The sequence below is a fragment of the Crinia signifera genome, unplaced genomic scaffold, assembly GCF_055691185.1.
Source record: "Crinia signifera unplaced genomic scaffold, ASM5569118v1 HAP2_SCAFFOLD_104, whole genome shotgun sequence".
NCBI lineage: Eukaryota > Metazoa > Chordata > Amphibia > Anura > Myobatrachidae > Crinia > Crinia signifera.
The window spans coordinates 546,028-564,530 of NW_028141998.1; the positions used below are offsets into that span (position 1 = coordinate 546,028).

The 18,503-nt window shown below is 49.1% G+C and overlaps 1 pseudogene across 1 annotated transcript; it reads left to right on the forward strand.

Moving 5' to 3' along the window:
* The first annotated feature begins 8,906 nt into the window (after positions 1-8,906).
* Positions 8,907-18,156, forward strand: LOC146051642 (uncharacterized; annotated as a pseudogene). Its single transcript, XR_014466843.1, has 2 exons — positions 8,907-9,071; positions 16,069-18,156. The product of XR_014466843.1 is annotated as an uncharacterized LOC146051642 (transcript).
* The last annotated feature ends 347 nt before the right edge of the window (positions 18,157-18,503 follow it).

Sequence of the window (18,503 nt, forward strand, 5' to 3'; positions counted from 1 at the left end):
CAAATAAACAACAATAGATACATACAACATGTCCCAGAAGATGTCATTCACAAATTGCTGGAAAACGGCAGGGGCATTGCATAGACCAAACAGCATGACAAGATATTCATAATGGCCGTCTCGGGTATTGAAGGCCGTCTTCCATTCATCCCCCTGGCGGATACGGATCAGGTTGTATGCACCCCTCAAGTCTAGTTTGGAGAAGACCGTAGCCCCCTTAACTTTATCGAACAGCGATTTTTAATGGTGATGTCATCCAGCCCCTGGTAATCGATACAAGGTCTCAAACTGCTATCTTTCTTTTTGACAAAGAAGAAACCTGCCTCTGCAGGAGAGGTGGACGGCCGAATTAATCCCTTCTCCAGATTTTCTTGGATGTATTTTGACATGGCCTATGTCTCAGGTAACGATAAAGGATACGTTCTTCCCCGTGGTGGAGTCTTGCCTGGAATGAGATCAATGGGATAGTCCCATGGCCGGTGGGGCAGCAGAGTATCGGCACCTCCTTTACTAAAGACATCCGAAAAAGACAAATAAGGAGCTGGTATGGCTGAGGCAGAGAGTTCGGAAGAGGGTACTTGTGACTCACTCAGAAGGACGGGTATGACTCGAGATAAACAAGAAGAGAAGCAGTCTTTACTCCAGGCCTTGATCTCCATGGTCAGCCAGTCGACATGGGGATTGTGCTTGATAAGCCATGGCATTCCCAGAACTACAGCGTGTGAAGACTGAGGAAGGACCAAAAACTCTAACCTTTCTTGGTGCAGAGCTCCGACTTGAAGATGTACTGGTACAGTCTGAGAGATGATATGACCGCTGGAGATGTGGCTTCCGTCAACGGCTGTCAGGACCAAAGGCTGCTCTAATGGCTGGAGAGGTATAGAGTGCTGTGCAGCGATATCAGCCGAAATGAAGTTTCCAACAGGGCCTGGATGGACGTCTGTCCCTGAGGGGTACTCAGCATAACAGAAATGGTAGAGTCTATGGTGGATGGAGATGGTAATAACACTCCCAATCTAACCTCCCTCGTGGGGATTAGGAGCGGTCGTTTCCCAGACGGAGTGGACAAGAGGCCAGGAGATGGGAAGATGAGGCACAGTACATACAAAGATTGTCTCAACGTCGTCGGTTCTTCTCTTCGAGGGAGAGACGAGACCGATTTATTTGCATTGGTTCTTCTGTGGCAGAAGCAGTAGACGATCCACTTTTTACAGGAGGAGTAACAGCAGGAGTGGGACGATGTCGAAAGCGATCAGAGCGAGCTCTCTCCAGTTGCCGCTCTTGAAGTCGCAGATCAACTTTATTGCACAAGGAAATTAGGTCTGTCAGGGTGGTAGGTGTATCGCGAGTGGCCAATTCATCCTTGAGGCGACCGGCTAGGCCAATCCAGAATGCAGAAACGAGGGCCTCTTCATTCCACCTTAAGGCTGGAACTGTACAACATATTGACCCACTGGTCTGCTACCTTGACGAATTCTCAGAATCTCTGTAGCAGCAGATGACACTCGACCTGGTTCGTCAAATATTCGCCGAAAGTAAGTGATAAAATCGTCATAATTGTTCAGCAGAGGATCTGCTCGTTCCCAAAGAGGCGAAACCCAATTCAGGGCTGCACCAGAGAGGAGAGAGACAATGTAGGCTACTCGTGCTTTGGCAGTTGGACGATTGGAGGGTGAAGTGCACATCGCACTGATTCCAGAACCTGCGACATCCTTTAGGAGATCCATCATATTTGCTGGGAGTTGGCAAATGCAGATGAGGAGGGATAATAGACCCGGCTGGCGGCGTGGCAGGGGAACCTCCTGAAGGGGCTTGCGATGTTGCTTCAGCAACTGCTGGTGGAGGTGTCAGTGTTTGTAGGAATTGCGCCACTAGCCGCTGTGAGGATTCCAACTGTTCCAGACGAGCCATAATGCCTTGCAACACACCTGCCAAGGGTCCCTGATTTTCACCCGACTCCATTGGGTCAGTGCAAACTGTCACGGTTTAAGATTCAGATGGGGTCGTGTGATGCACAGGGACTGGAGACAAGGCAGTAGCAGTAGGGTTAAAATGAGCGGGTTTAATGAATGATGTCATACAGGGACTCAAATACTTCTTTGAGATAAAGGCAGGGAAAATAATAATAATGAGTAGCAATGATAAAGAATGTCCAGATAACAATGATGAGGAATATCCAGAGTACAATGATGAGGAATGTCCAGATAACAATGATGAGGAATGTCCAGGTAAAGAAGTGAAAGGATGGCAACAATAATGGATCCGGAGACTGGAAGAATATGAGGAATGGCTGGGACCTGGGGATGCTGGAGACGGATTCTTGGAAGATCCAGGAGCGGGACCGGAGTCAGGAATCCAGGAGGTAGCACCCAAGAGTACCAGGGAGAAGCTGGTGACCAGCGTGACTGGAATGAGCGATGGGGTCAAATAGCCAATAGCAAGCTGACGGGCACAGCGGGAATAGCAAGGGCACAATGAGTCAGGAGCCTTCCAGGAAGTGCACGGCACAGAAGACTCTTTGCACTGACACTGAGCTACCTAGGCAGATCCCCTTTATGCAAAGAGGGCGGCTGCCATTGGCTGTCACACAGAAACAAGTGAGAATACCTGGCCTGGCCCAATCCTCTGTTTGCCCTCAAGCAAGATGGCGGAGCTGGCCTCCCGGCATCTATAGCGTTAGAGCGGGACCATGCTGCAGATTCCCATGCTGCCTTCCAACACTGCCGGACCTCTGCCTGCCGCCTCACCTGACATGGAGGCCGACAAACGCCAGCCGGTGGCGGACACGGGCGGGTGAGTACAGTACCCGCCGTGTACCACCGCGGGGGAGTGTGACATGTCAGTATTTCGATTGTCGGTGGTGTGTACATGTTGGTATATTGTCCATCGGCATTTGGTTGTGGGGAATCTGTCAATCGGTATTCCGTCCGCCTGCAACTTAACTACATACACGAGAGGTACCCATTCTTCTAGAATAGGCATATTAATACCTCATATGTTAAATTGTGTCTCGAGTTGGTGGGCATGCTGGTGAGTCTCTCAATAGACAGCCAATCAGTTGCAGCATTAGTATTTGCAATAGTGGCTGCCCAAAAAGTAACTTTAGCCTAGTATCAGCATCTAATCAGCCCTGTGTTACTTTATCTCTGATGATTGTGAAAACTCCAGCTTGTTATTTTGTATTGGGTAATTGTGACAATACCTTTAGTTTGCAGAGTCAGGAAGCACCAGGCAGGAGAGGTGCTCTCCCCACTCTGCATCCTTCTAGATGACCCGCCGCCGCTTGAAAAAGGGAGCAGAAGACACGGAGATGGCAATAGGCGGACCCAGCCATGGCTAATGAGAGTCCCAACACTGGGGAGTATGAGCCGGGTGCCCATTGCCAGGGAGAGGAAGCAAGAGACCCAGGCTGCCACTCTACTTGTGCTGAGGTGGGGCACACTGTCCCTGACTTTTACAACCCATCTCCTCTTTTATTTAACTTCGCTCCCCTCTCCATTCTCACCCTTCCTCTTCCTGCTCCTCTATCTCTCATACCCACTTCTTTCCTCCCTGTCCCACTCTGATCGTCTATCCCTGGCACCTTCTATATCTCTTCCCCTTAACCCCTCTCTCCTACACAACTCTTTCTCTCCCTTCCTCTTCTGACATTCTATCTCACACTCTGGGGTATTTATTATAGTGGCTCAGTAGTGAGGTGAAGCAGGAGGGGAAAGCGACAAGATCTACTAAGATCTTGCCCGCCGAAGCGGGGAGTGCTAACTCCCCCCTCCGGCGATGCCTCCTTTAGCTGACAGCGCATCAGTTAACACTGACGCGCTGTCTTCTTCTCCCTGGCCGGCTGGACTGCAAATGCACGGGATCTCGCTACTCACGCGAGATCCCCAGCGCAGCTCAGCGCCACTAGCAGGGACAGCGCTGTCCCTGCTGTAGGCATAGGGCATCGCCGCCTGCAGCTGTCGAAGTCGATAGCTGCATTAGGCGGAATGGTCAGCGATGCTGACCGTTCATAAATCAGGCAGGAGGCAGGCGCGCACTACAAAATATTGTAGCTGCGCTTTGCCTCCTGCCTTACACCGCCGCACGTAAGACACCCGCTCAGTGGGTGTCATAGCTCAGGGGAAGCGCTATCCCCTGCTTTAGCGCATAGGGATAGCGCATATGCCCCGGATCACCAGTTAATAAATCTACCCCTCTGGGTCATACCCCTTCCTCCTTCTCTCGCTGTTTCCTTCATTCCCTTACCCACCACCCTTCGTCTTTCTCTTTTTCTTTTGAAAGTCTGTACACAGAGCCATTGTGGCTATCAATTTTTACTATGTATTCAAAATCACATAGCAAATAGTCAAAACGCACTCTGTTTGCCACATCTCTACATAAAAATCCTGATGCAAGACACCGGAATCTAAAGTAGAGAACAGACTGTGCAGTACAACCTAGATCTACTACTATGTTCTCCCGTGTGCCATCCCTCCCTGCTGGCCAAATCAGTATCGGCAGCAACCACATTGCTCCATGTTTACACAGCTATAATGTATCATACAGGGCAGATGGAGCCCGGGTTATAGCCAGGGTTGCCTACCTGACCCTCTCCTTCAGGGAGAAAATGCTCTGTTCCTGGACCCTGGTAAAATATGATTGCCGTCACCTGTGGGGAGCTAGGTAATTGGTAAGAAAGGTGTCACCACAGGTGATGGCAATCATACATTACCAGGGAAGTCCAGGAACAGAGCATTTTCTCGCTCATGGAGAGGGGCATGCTGGGAGGTATGGATAATGTATGATTGCCAGCACCTGTGGGGAGTAGGTAACTGATAAGAAAGGTGTCACCACAGGTGATGGCAATCATACATTACCAGGGAAGTCCAGGAACAGAGCATTTTCTCCCTGAAGGGGAGGGTCGGGTAGGCAACCATGGTTATAGCCCTGACATTACAGGACACAAGTGCTCCGGTTCCTGCTCTACTCTAGTCTCAAAGCAGGCGGCAGCGGGGCTATAAATAATGCCGTCATTGTGTGTCTGGCAGCGGCAGGGAGTGAGGTAAGTGCTGGGGTCGGGCAGTTTACATACCCTCCAACTGTACCGATTTAGCCGGTACAGTACCGTTTTTTAAACGGTCTGTACCGGCTAAATCATAGTGTACCGAATGTACCGGTTTTTGGGATCCCTCGCTGGTGACAGTGCGAGTCGGGTGGGCACTGACGCTGTATCGTCCATTGCGGGTCGGGTGGGCACTGGCACAACAAGCTGGGCCACAGAACGGTAACTCCTGCTGCTCCAGTGTTGCCGCCTTCTCCTCCCCCCGCACGCCCGGGACCGGTGCAAGCTTCAGTCGCCGCGCGTGTGCTACGTCGCTTGCTCTGAATGACACCCAGGCCAGTGCAGGAAGGGAAGCGCTGCTCAGTCAGTATAGGGCTTTCTGTGCAACTACATGTGTGGGTGTATCGGTTAGTTTCTCGTCGTGGAAATGATCCTTCACTGCAGCCAGCCACTCTTCTCCCTGTGCTGCCTGTGCGCATGGCAGCACAGGGAGAAGAGTGGCTGGCTGCAGTGAAGAAGACTGAGCGGCGCTTCCCTTCCTGCACTGGCAGTGCAAGCGACGTAGCACGCGCGCGGCGGCTGAAGCTCGCACCGGTCCCGCGCGTGCGGGGGGAGGAGGAGAAGGCAGATGAACTGGTAAGACCAAGTGGGGTGTCTTGGGGGGTGGATGACTGCTCCCACTATAACACTACTTCCGTCTCCTTTTCCTCAACTTAACTCAGTAGTCGCATCTGCTGGCAAAGTTTTGCGAACTACAAGTCCCAACATGCACTGCTGGTGCTGGCCACTTGGAGCTGGTGATCCACTATAGTGGTGCTGTTATGGAACAGCAGATGGGGAACTGTAGAATGACATCCGATGCTGGCTGAAAGGGGAGGTCCACAAGCAACAGGACCAGGGACATCATCAGCATAGGAAACCTGGGTGGGTACATATACATGGGGTGTAGTAGTTGGTGCACAGTACCATACCCTCCAACTGTACCGATTTTGCCGGTACAGTACCGTTTTTTTAACAGTCTGTACCGGCAAAATCATTTTATACCGAATGTACCGTTTTTTTTTGAGATGAGACTTTATCCCGCTGTACAGTCACACGGCCGTCTAGCCCCGCCCCGTTCGGTCTCCTCCTTCTCTCCAGCGAAGTAGCGAACATCGCTGGCTGTCATGCTTTGCACTCCACAGGTCAACATGTCTCTTGCTATTCTTAAATGAAGTTTGTTTCTGTCCCTGGTTCGCAGTGTATGTTGGGAGATGTAGTTCTTGTCTGACCGGGACGCATTGTAGGATGGGACTCGTCACTCAGAGCTCTTGCCTGCCACAGGAAGACGCCAGGATCATTCTGCGGTCACCCTGGAAACAGGTTACCGGCGTTCTGTCATGTACAAGGGGTTACCCGGTGGCTATATGAGGTCCCGTTACATGTGATGCAGCAGCCTAGTAACCGTTTGCTCTGGTGCTTTCTGTGCTGTTCCCATGTGTTGTGCTGCAGCACAGGTCCCGTCCCGTGCAATTGGAGGACAGGGCATATACTTTTCCAGCCACAGAGAGAGGCCCTGTTATCATAGATTTACAGCCATTTCCCTGATAATGGGTGTTTTAGCTTCAGATATGCAAGTAACACCTAAATGTAAAGGCAGCTATACACTATGCCGAGGCATCACACGCAATTAGGGTTGCCCTCCCCTCTTCTCCTGCATTTTAAATACATATATGATCTGAAAAAATGCCCAGTATACAGTCGGAAAGGGGGCGTGGCCACGTCCCTTTATCCGTGGCCACACCCCCTTGCAGTATGTGTAGTACTTGTACCGATTTCTGCCCTATAAATGTTGGAGGGTATGCAGTACACATTCAGAAAGGGGACGTGGCTGCACCTTATTTTTTTTATACCATGGCCATGCCCCCTTGTTAATGGTCACGCCCTCTTTCTGAATGTGTACCGATTTCTTATCTTCAAATGTTGGAGGGTATGAGTTTAGTGTGTGGCGTAATAATGTCAGTCACTTCTAGCGGCGGCTGGCACAGGGGCTTGGCTTGATGGCAGCAGGCATCGTGGCTATCAGTGGCGGAACTCTGGGAGACAAAGGAGGCTCCCGCCGCCGGGCGCCAAGTCCTAAAGGGGGCATTTCTGCTATACTCCTTTTTCTGTATCTGGCCGGATTAAATGTAAAGGCTGCCTGAGAAGGGTCCCCCATCACCCGCCGCGGATCGGATCTTTATTTCCGATCTGCTGCGCTGCTGCTGACTGACAGCCACCGGAGAGCAGTTCTGTACTTCCGGCGGCTGTCCAATGGAATGTGAATATGCAGCCTGTGGCTCGATGACTGGACGGCACACAGGCTGCACTGCAGAGAGGGACTGGACTCGAGTGGGCGAGAGGCAGTGGCGGAACAATACTGTCTGCAGACCCCGCAGCGGGATCTGCATGGAGCGCCAGGTCCGACAGGCAGAGAGCAGCAGCTGTATTGGTGGGCTTCCTTCCCTCCTGATTGCATCGCGGACATTTCTCCCTCCACCTATGATACATGCAGGTGGGGAGGGGAGTGCTCGGTACCCCCAGTGACCGCCAATCTGCACCACATAGCGCAATTACAACACCCCAGCCGCCCGGTCTCCCCCTTGTCACAGGGCATTGATGAAGAGGTGCATTACATCGCTGATCGCTCCTCTTAGGAGGACACTACCTGACACAGGGCAGCATTAACTCAGGCAGCAGCGGTCAGCCCTGCTGCCTTTCCCAACAGTGAGTACTATGTAGTCACTTCTTACTGTAAATTTACTGATGCAGCCTGCAAGGGGAGGGGGTGTAATATAAATACATTAAGAGCTACTGCTATATATATACACATATATATATCTAGCAGCAAGAAAACAGACAGCACTCAAGACTTAATATAAGTGAAATAATGCAAGTGCATTTATTTTGTAATGTTTCAGGGACCAATCCCTTTCTGAATGGGCTCTGTAAGTAACATAATTCTCTACCCCCCCCCCCCCCCTCCCCTAGCAGATTACCCCTCCTTACCCCACAGCCTGAACATAACCCTTCCTGCTGGTGCTGAACCCTAACCCCCATACCCTGCCGCCATATAAATCTAACCCCCTGCCCTGCAGCCTAACCATAAGCCCTCTCCTACATGCCTTACCCTCCCACCCCGCAGCCTGAGCCTAACCCTGCTACCCAAATATAGCCCCCTGCCCCAAAACCTAACCATAACCCCTCTTGGTGTCTAACACCCTCCCCATAGCCTAAGCCTAACACCCCCCCCCCCACACACACACACATTATATCCCTAACTTTACCCCCTAAGTCCCCCCACTAGTGTCTAAACCTAGAACCCCCCTTCAAACCTGACCCTAACTCATAAGTTTGTATGAGACTATGGGAAAAAGGTATATGTGTGTGAGGTTATAGGGGCCACGTATATTTATATCTATAGGGGGCACCAACATTTATCTTGCCTCCGGGCGACTTTGACAAACTTACGCCACTGGTGGCTATGGTATCGATGCTGAGGTTGGGAGGCCGGTCTGGGACCCCCACTGCTTGCTCCCCTGCAGCTGCATGTACGGTGTTCATTGTTCCACTGCAATATGCACGCACTAGATCACATTCAGTTTTGGTAATTTCCCACCATGCACTGGCCCTGAGCCGTGCACCGGAAGTACGGATGGGGAAGCACTTGCTGGGCAGGAAGGGGCCCTGTGTGGGACCAGAGGATCATGGGACATCCCACACCGCCGCGGCCATTATTGCTGTCCAGCCACATGACCTGGTGACGTCAGGAAGAGACGCGGTCGGAAACCTGCTCTGTGCGCCTGGGGGATGAGAGAGAGCGAACATGTGTCCTCGCTCAGTCTCCTCCCCCTCACCCGTGTCCCCGCCCAGTCTCCTCCTCACCCGTGTCCCCGCCCAGCCTTCTCCGTCGTGTGCTTTCCATCCCACGCCCACAGGTCTCAGAGGCAGCAGCGGGAGAACGCGTAGAACCGGGGTGAGGGAGTGTCCGGCGGCGGCGGCGGCGAGTGAGGTGAGCGCTGAGCATGGAGCTTCTGTATGTACGGTACAAGCACACTGGGGGGCTGGCTGCAGCTCCGGCTGCTCAGACATTGATCTGTACTAGTACGTGCCTATCTTTTACAGTACACGTGACTATCGGACGTCGCTGGGGAATCGAGCGTCGATGGTTTCCATCGATGGCAGCACAGTCTCTGAGTGATATTAAAGCATCGTCTGGTTTTTATCCCCTTTGTATCCTCCCCCTACGCTGGCTGTATGTAATATGACGCTTAGATGTTGATAATCGGTCTAAAAGAGAATACATTATACGAATGTATAATAAGGACTCAGCTAAACCGTACGATTCCCTCTGTGTTTGTACAAGTACGTGCTGTAATGCATATTTTACTCTGAATTGTGGGCTGGGTGTTATCGGTGTATAGATCCTAGCAGCGACCAGGGGCTGCTGTGATGTTGCTCTCGCCCAGCTGCTGTCACAGTGCCTGTACACTGTAGGGATGGGCATCGATGGCAATACTGGAACCACCCATCGATAGTAAAACACTGACCATCGATAGTTTTACCTATCATCCACTTTCTTTGACTGACTACTAGCCCATGGGAAAATCAGAATGTGAGGCATATTGGGCCTGATTCAGATTTATTATATACTGTAAATCAGGGGTGTCCAAATCGGTCCTCGAGATCTACCAACGGCCCATGTTTTCCAGGTTACCTAGCTGGTGCACAGCTGCAGTCATTACTGTCACATTTTAAAACCTGCTGCATTCAATCCTACTATAGATCCACAGGTTGCCTGGAAAACATGCGCTGTTGGTAGATCTTGAGCACAGATTTGGCCACCCCTGCTGTAAATAGTCTACTAGATAATCTGTCATTTGTTTCACCCCCTCCTGGTGTCTACACTGTAGCATACCTTTGTATTAATTCCCATTAATACCATTTGCAATGTCACTCCATATACCCCTTTCACACTGCACCTAGAACACAGGTAGCTGCCAGGTTGCTGATGTGACCGCACCAAACCTAATGCTGTGTACACACGGGGGAGATATATTGCTCAGTTTCTCCTGTTCATCAGCGACCAGAGATGGTCGCTGATGAAAAAGAAACTGCCGGGGGGAGCCCGGCAGTGGTAATCAGCTGGTCGCAGGAGCATGTTCCTGCGACCAGTGATCACCACAGGGGCAAAAACGGGAGCGCCAACCCGGCGACATATCGCCGGTGCACACTCCCATTGCGGGCAATATGGTCGCTCAGCGACCATATTTCCCGTGATTTTGGACAAAATCGCCCCCGTGTGTACGCACCTTTATTACTGTTCCTTCTAGCACAGTGGTTTCCAAACCTGGTCCTCAAGTACCCCCAACAGTGCACATTTTCCAGGTCTCCACACAGAGGGGCAGATGTACTAACCCCCCCATAGCGCTTCTCAAATAGCGGGTCCTGCTTCTCCTGCATAACGAGGAGAAGCAGACACCCGTTATTTGCTAATGTATTAACCCCCCCCCCCCCCCCCAAGCCGATAAGGAGAGCCGTTATGCCCAGTGTTAACGGCTCCCCCTGTGTCAGTGCGCTTCCCCACCCCCTGTCCGGCTCTAATGGGCATGCGCGAGATCACGCAAAAACCGCAGGATCTCCTGCGCAGCCCGAGCCAGAAGCAGGGCTAGCGTTGTCCCCACAGTGGGGGATAGGACAACGCTAGCCCTGAGCTGGCGAAGCGACCGGGGTGAATTAACACCTTGAAGGCTGTTAATACATCGCCCCGGCTGTTTATCCCTGGGGGGGGGGGGGGGGGGGGGGGAATTGCAGGGGACAACTCCGTCAAGCATAACTCGGCGGGCTGTCACTGGCGCACGTTAGGTGCGCTAGTAATACATTAGCATAAATGTAATCCCCCCCAGTTAACCAGCGTTAAGTGCATTTTTGCACTTAACGCTGCTTCGTACATCAACGCTGCTTCGTATATCTGCCCCACTATCACAAGTGACCTAATTAGCTCCACCTGTGGATCTTTTTAAATGTCTGAATAATGAGTGCACCTGCTGGGTGACCTGGAAAACGTGCACTGTTGGGGGTACTTGAGGACCAGGGTTGGGAACCACTGTTATAGGACACTGCACATGGGCAGCATAAAGGTGGTGGACCAGACCCGCCCACAACACCAAAGGGGAAGGGCCTGGCCCGCCGAACACTGCCGTGGAAGCACTGGGCATCTACGGCGGCTCTGGGCTTCCCCGTGTGCACCGGTGGGGACAGGCAGCCGGCTGTTCTAGAGGGACAGGGCGCATTTTGCCCTTTAAAATCAGGCGCTAAAAGACCCTAGCGTGAACGGGTTTGATACGAAATCCCGATTGTCGAAATCCCGACGGGGGGGGGGGGATCACCCCCCCTTGCAGGCTCGCCACGCAGCAGGCACTAATTTATTCTCCCTCCATGGGTGTCGTGGACACCCATAGAGGGAGAAAGTGTTGGGTTTTTGAACGCGGGATTCCGACCGCCGGGAATATAACTGCATCCATCGTGAACACTAGCTTATAACATGGGTCAACCAACCTGGCAATGGTTGTTAGAAGGGGTAAACCCGGTTCTCTGCATGTATAATGTGCAAACTGGGTTTAATGTAAAAGCACCGGACCCGGCACACTGATCTGAAAGGGGTATTCGATTTTAAAGAGCGCTGGCCCAAGTATAGGTCACTGGGGTACTGCACTGGTAGCATTTTACCGCATAAATTGTTGTTCATTTACTACAACGTTCCCTATTCTGCAACCAAGTTCTTCTCAATTCCACTCTCCTATAATCCAATCCCATGGTTTTGAGTATAGTACCAACTTGATCTATTCTTTCAATCACGGAGTCAAAAAAGTTAATTTGTTTGACATGATTTCCCCAGTAAATCCCTGATTGTTTTGGGGTCCTGTAAGTTGTTGGATTTAAGTTTTCTTTTAATAATGTTTCCATTACTGTCCGTATTACTGATATAATGCTGGGTACACACTGGTAGATATATGTGCAGATAGTGTTCCTTCTAGGAACAGTAGCAGGTAGGGTGCTGCTGCACGGGGGCAGTGCAAGGGGGACGGACTGGACCTGCAAATGTCACTGTTGTGGGCAGTCCCGCGCCACCAACTGCACAAAAGGGGTGTGCCCAGGCCGCGCCGTCATGAAAAGGTGCGGGCCCGGTCGCCGCCGTCACTAAAGGGGTCTGGCTCGGCCCCTCCGAAGTCTCTGCACTGCCAGGGAAGCACCACGTTTCGCCATCTACGGCGGCGCTGGGCTTCCCCGTGCACACCGGCGTGGTCGGAGGCAGGCTCTTTTGCAGATATCTCTACGGACGGAATTCAAAAAATTAAAACACTAGGCGACCCTCTGGCTGAGAGAGCTCTCAGCCAATTGGAGGCCTCTCTCAGGTGGCCGCTGATTGGCTGAGAGAGCGCTCCAGCGCTCTCTCAGCCAATCAGAGGGCTGCCCAGTGTTTTAAATATTTTATTTTTTTTCAAATTCTTCCTTCGACCGCTTTCCTTTACAAGGATGCACTCAGCTGCCACCTGAGTGCCGCTCCCTGAACCCGGCCCCCACTTCCTGAACCCACCGCCAGCACTCTGGACCCTGCTCCCCGATCAAATTGCACGACCGGTGGGCCTGTGCATCATGTTTGGGGAACTATTGAATATGAATGCAATCCTTCGATTTATTGCCCTAGTGCATGGGCAGCATTACTGTGTTATCCTGGGTTTTGGTGTTCCACCCTGTCAGTAGATTATGAGTTACTCATGGCTTTTTTAACATATGTTTTACTATAGCCATGTTCCTGTAGTCTGGAGGGGAGAGGTCAGCACTTAGGGCAGGCATGTCCAAAGTCAGGCCCGGGGACAATTGCGGCCCGTGCTGTCATTTCAAGCGGCCTCCAGCTGGAAGCAGGCAGAGCATCAGATGTGGGAAGCACAGCACAGGACACTAAAGGTGGGGCCCCGGTGAGCGTGCCTTTACCTTACTGTCTGCTACAGTTAGGAGGTGCCGGTCGCCACAGTCAGATGTGATTGGCGTCCTACCCCTGCTGCTGCAATCGTATATCACCCTACTCCACAATCACAGTGACCGCAGTGTTTGGGGAGGGGGGCAGCAAGGGGGAAGCTTGGTCCCGTAACATGCAGAGCTGAGGAGGGCAGCAGCGGGAGCCCAAGCATCTCCTGTCCTTGTAGTGCCTGCTTTGCCTCTCCTTCCTCTGGCTCACAAAAGGGGCTGGGAAACATACAGAGAAGGGAGGGGGCAGAGTGGGGGACATACAGTGAAGGAGGTCAGGCTGGGGAACATACAGTGAATGGAGGCAGTGATGGTCATTCAGAGAAGGGGGAGCAGGGGCAGGCTGGGGGACATACAGTGAATGGAGGCAGTGATGGTCATTCAGAGAAGAGGGAGCAGGCTGGGGGACATACAGTGAATGGGGGCAGAGTGGGGTACATAGTGAATGGGATTCATACAGTGAATGGGAGCCATACAGTGAAGGAGGGTCAGGCTTGGGGACATACAATGAATGGAGGCACTGATGGACATTAAGATAAAGGTGCAGAGTGGGGAACATACAGTGAAGGAGGGGCAGGCTGGGGGACATACAGCGAATGGGGGCAGGCTGGGGGAAATTCAGTGAAGGGGCAGGCGGGGTTGACATAGAGTGGGGGACCATTCTGATGTGAATAATAATTCAAAGAATGTCAGGCTTAATGGTCTGCCGCCACACATTTACACTTCACCAAATCTGGCCCTCGTCACAAAAAGTTTGGACACCCCTGTCTTAAGACGTCACCTAGGTATACAGGTTATCCGGAACCTGTGATAGACCACTCACTTCCGGGTTCATGTGATGTACCACATGTCCGCGGACGTCAGAACCATCCAAGACACCACCCAGATACTCATCCTACCCGAAACATGTGATGGATCACATGACCGGGCGATGAGTGACGTCAGGCACTTGTCCCTTTCTTCCAGCATCGGGAGAGACGGCGGACACCTGCTCTCCTCCCCTTAGCGTCACATGGTCCTACATGTGACCCTCGGTTGTATGATCACTTGAAAAAGATGCTATATTATTCTCTGGTATATGCCCGCCTTTGAGCAATCAGCTTGCATGTTTACAGAGGTGGGTGGAGGATTGGACTCCGATATAGATCGATATAGATAGATAGATATATATATACATACATACAAATACAGGGCCTCAGCACTCTCCATAATGAACTAACTCACCTTAGTATACAATTAATCAAATAAATAATGGGGTTTTAGTTCATGAATTGATCAATGCATTTAAGCTTGCAGCCCATCGCCAAGGGACCCCATTTCACTGCAAGTCCTACACTAGCATTTGTTTCTCAAGAGCCTGCCAACTGCTGACACATCATAGCTAAAGTGGACATGTGTTTTTTCCTGGTTTAAAGCTCACCTGCCAAGTGCCTTATGGCTTTTAAAGATGAGGCAGTCACCTAACACAACACCTGACTTAGAATTAAAGGGGCAGGTGTCACAGGTTACAGATAAATTAGCTCATCTGGGGTGAAAGAGAAAGCTATGATCACAGTAACAAAGGTTAATAAAAATTAACCCACATATATACACACATACAGAGTACCACAACACTCGCCATCCCTGCGAATGGGGTGCAAACAGCACTCGCCATTCCCAGGTTGGGGTGAAAGTGGCCTGTGACCACATGCTCTAATAAATACAAATACAGGGACTCAGCACTCTCCATAATGAACTAACTCACCTTAGTATACAATTAATCAAATAAATAATGGGGTTTTAGTTCATGAATTGATCAATGCATTTAAGCTTGCAGCCCATCGCCAAGGGACCCCATTTCACTGCAAGTCCTACACTAGCATTTGTTTCTCAAGAGCCTGCCAACTGCAGTGAAATGGGGTCCCCTCTCAGTGCACTCACGGTTCCCCGGCTACACACTGGATATGTGCAGGAACGGATTCACCACGCGGCACAGCTCTCGGGATCGCAGCTCTCTCCTCCGCTTCCACGAACAATTGCATCAGTCAGGCCACGCCCCAGGGGCCACGTAACGTTCCAGTAAAGATATATTTGTGTTTACACATTTATCTGTTGTAGGAAGCCAGCTGGAAAACTGCTAGATGGCAGGTATGTGCCACTGTGGCTGCTGATGTCAGTGGTATAAATCCCAGGCAGGTATGAAATGGATGCTACGGTCCAAGGTTTTGAGGTGGCTGTAGGGATTTGGTGCTAGACCATTCCCACACTACACACCAGGTTTTAGGTTACTCTCCTGAACTGGGAGTTCTGAAGTGGATTTAAAAAGGATAAGATGCCTGGGAGCAGAGCGAGTATTGTTATGTGGCTGGACGAAAGCAGGCTAGAGGCTTGGACCTGCTAATATCGAGACGAGTGAGTGTCTTGGTCTATGCCTGCCTGTTCTGAAGCTAAAAGAGCAGTATTTCATGCCCTACCATCCACTAGGGCGTGGAGGGAGAATAAAATAGTGTGCCGTGTGTCCATGTCGACATTTTAGTTAAAAAAAAAACACAGAAAACCACCATTTTGCTTGTGTCGGCCTTTTAACCTGTCGACCTAAACTCATGTCGACCTAATGACCCTGTCGACCCAATGCTTGTAGACAAAACGATCCCAACCCAGGTAAATACTGGCTGCATTATTTTTACACTGCAATGTAGCTCTCTGCACATGTTACATGTTGCTAGACAATTTTGACTAAGCAGGAGAAAAATAGGGAGATTTTGGCTAACCTTCTAGGAGATTTTGACTATCTAGTCAAAATCTCCTATTGAAAGTTCTCTGTGTGTACACCCCTTTAGTCACTGATCATTGTTCTTATATGGTGTCAAATTGCTAAGTGCTCTTTGTTATTGTATGTTATGATATGCTTCATGTTCCTTACTATATACAGTATTTTATATTCTATTTCTACCATTAAGTTACCTGATAACATTTTATTCTTTTACATTACTTTTTTTCAGGACAATTGAGCAGGATTTGCACTAAGAATATTACAAGACAACGTGGAAAGGGGCAAGGCAACTAATGAATTAATTTCTTCTACCTCTGGGGCATTTACCAAAGTTATTCCTATTTTCTGGGCAGAACACCCATTAAACAACGCTTTAGTTTCTCAACTAAAACATGATGAGTCTGACAGGAGAGAAACCACATCTGTGCTCTGAGTGTGACAAACGCTTTACATATAAATCAAAGCTTCTCCTACATCAGAGGAGTCACACAGGAGAGAGACCATATCTGTGCTCTGAGTGTGACAAACGCTTTATATGTAAATCACAGCTTCTCATCCATCAGAGGAGTCACACAGGAGAGAAACCATTTACATGTTCTGAATGTAGCAAGTGTTATGCTACAAAGCAAGAACTTGTTCAGCATCAGAGGAGTCACACAGGAGAGAGACCATTTACATGTTCTGAATGCAGCAAGTGTTTTGCTTCAAAGCAAGAACTTGTTATACATCAGAGGAGACAACACACAGGAGAGAAACCATTTACATGTTCTGAATGCAGCAAGTGTTATGCTACAAAGCAAGAACTTGTTAACCATCAGAGGAGTCACACAGGAGAGAAACCATATAAATGTTCTGAATGCAGCAAATGTTTTACCTCAAAACATAACCTGGTTATACATCACAGGAGTCACACAGGAGATAAACCATTTACATGTTCTGAATGCAGCAAGTGTTATGCTACAAAGGAAGAACTTGTTAAACATCAGAGGAGTCACACAGGAGAGAAACCATATAAATGTTCTGAATGCAGCAAATGTTTTACCTCAAAACATAACCTGGTTATACATCACAGGAGTCACACAGGAGAGAAACCATTTACATGTTCTGAATGCAGCAAGTGTTATGCTACAAAGGAAGAACTTGTTAAACATCAGAGGAGTCACACAGGAGAGAAACCATATAAATGTTCTGAATGCAGCAAATGTTTTACCTCAAAACAAAACCTGGTTATACATCACAGGAGTCACACAGGAGAGAAACCATTTACATGTTCTGAATGCAGCAAGTGTTATGCTACAAAGGAAGAACTTGTTAAACATCAGAGGAGTCACACAGGAGAGAAACCATATAAATGTTCTGAATGCAGCAAATGTTTTACCTCAAAACATAACCTGGTTATACATCACAGGAGTCACACAGGAGAGAAACCATTTACATGTTCTGAATGCAGCAAGTGTTATGCTACAAAGGAAGAACTTGTTAAACATCAGAGGAGTCACACAGGAGAGAAACCATATAAATGTTCTGAATGCAGCAAATGTTTACCTCAAAACAAAACCTGGTTATACATCACAGGAGTCACACAGGAGAGAAACCATTTACATGTTCTGAATGCAGCAAGTGTTATGCTACAAAGGAAGAACTTGTTAAACATCAGAGGAGTCACACAGGAGAGAAACCATATAAATGTTCTGAATGCAGCAAATGTTTTACCTCAAAACAAAACCTGGTTATACATCACAGGAGTCACACAGGAGATAAACCATTTATATGTTCTGAATGCAGCAAGTGTTATGCTGCAAAGCGAGAACTTGTTCTACATCAGAGGAGTCACACAGGAGAGAGACCATTTATATGTTATGAATGCAGCAAGTGTTATGCTGCAAAGCGAGAACTTGTTAACCATCAGAGGAGTCACACAGGAGAGAGACCATATAAATGTTCTGAATGCAGCAAGTGTTTTACTAAAACTAAAACCCTTATTAATCACATGAGGAGACACTCCGAGGGCCTGAATGCAGCATGGGTTTCATAAGTAAATTGGTAACCCTGCATTATGCATTCAAGGAATCAAATTTTTATTTTCTGAATGTGACAATTTTTTTTAATAGAAAATAATTATTATAATTTTATATATCTTTCATAGAATACACATATCAATACATAGAAAATATTTTAAACATATTATTTGTGGTATGTGTGTGTGTATGTATATAAATATATACTGCATATATATTCTCTGTATGCTGGCACTCAGTGGTCACAGCTTAGATAGTCCATACAATCCTTCTAATAGAAAAGGCACTCCAGTCGTTTTTTTCCAAAACAAACGATTTTATCAAACTTGGTTATCACCACATGCATACATTTTTGTGGTCAGAGCTTCTTCCTCAGGGCACAAACCACAATAAAAAATTTGCTGCTCTTTTTATTGTGGATTGTACCCTGAGGAAGGGGCGCTGATCCCGAAAATGTATACATTTGGTGATATCCACTTTTGATAAAATCGTTTGTTTTGGGAAAAAAACGACTGGAGTGCCTTTTCTATTGGAAGGAATATGAAAAAAATATATCTATATCTCTCTCTCTCTCTCTATCTATCTATCTATCTATCTATATATATATTTTCCGATGTAGCCGGCACTCGCCCTCCAATAAACATCT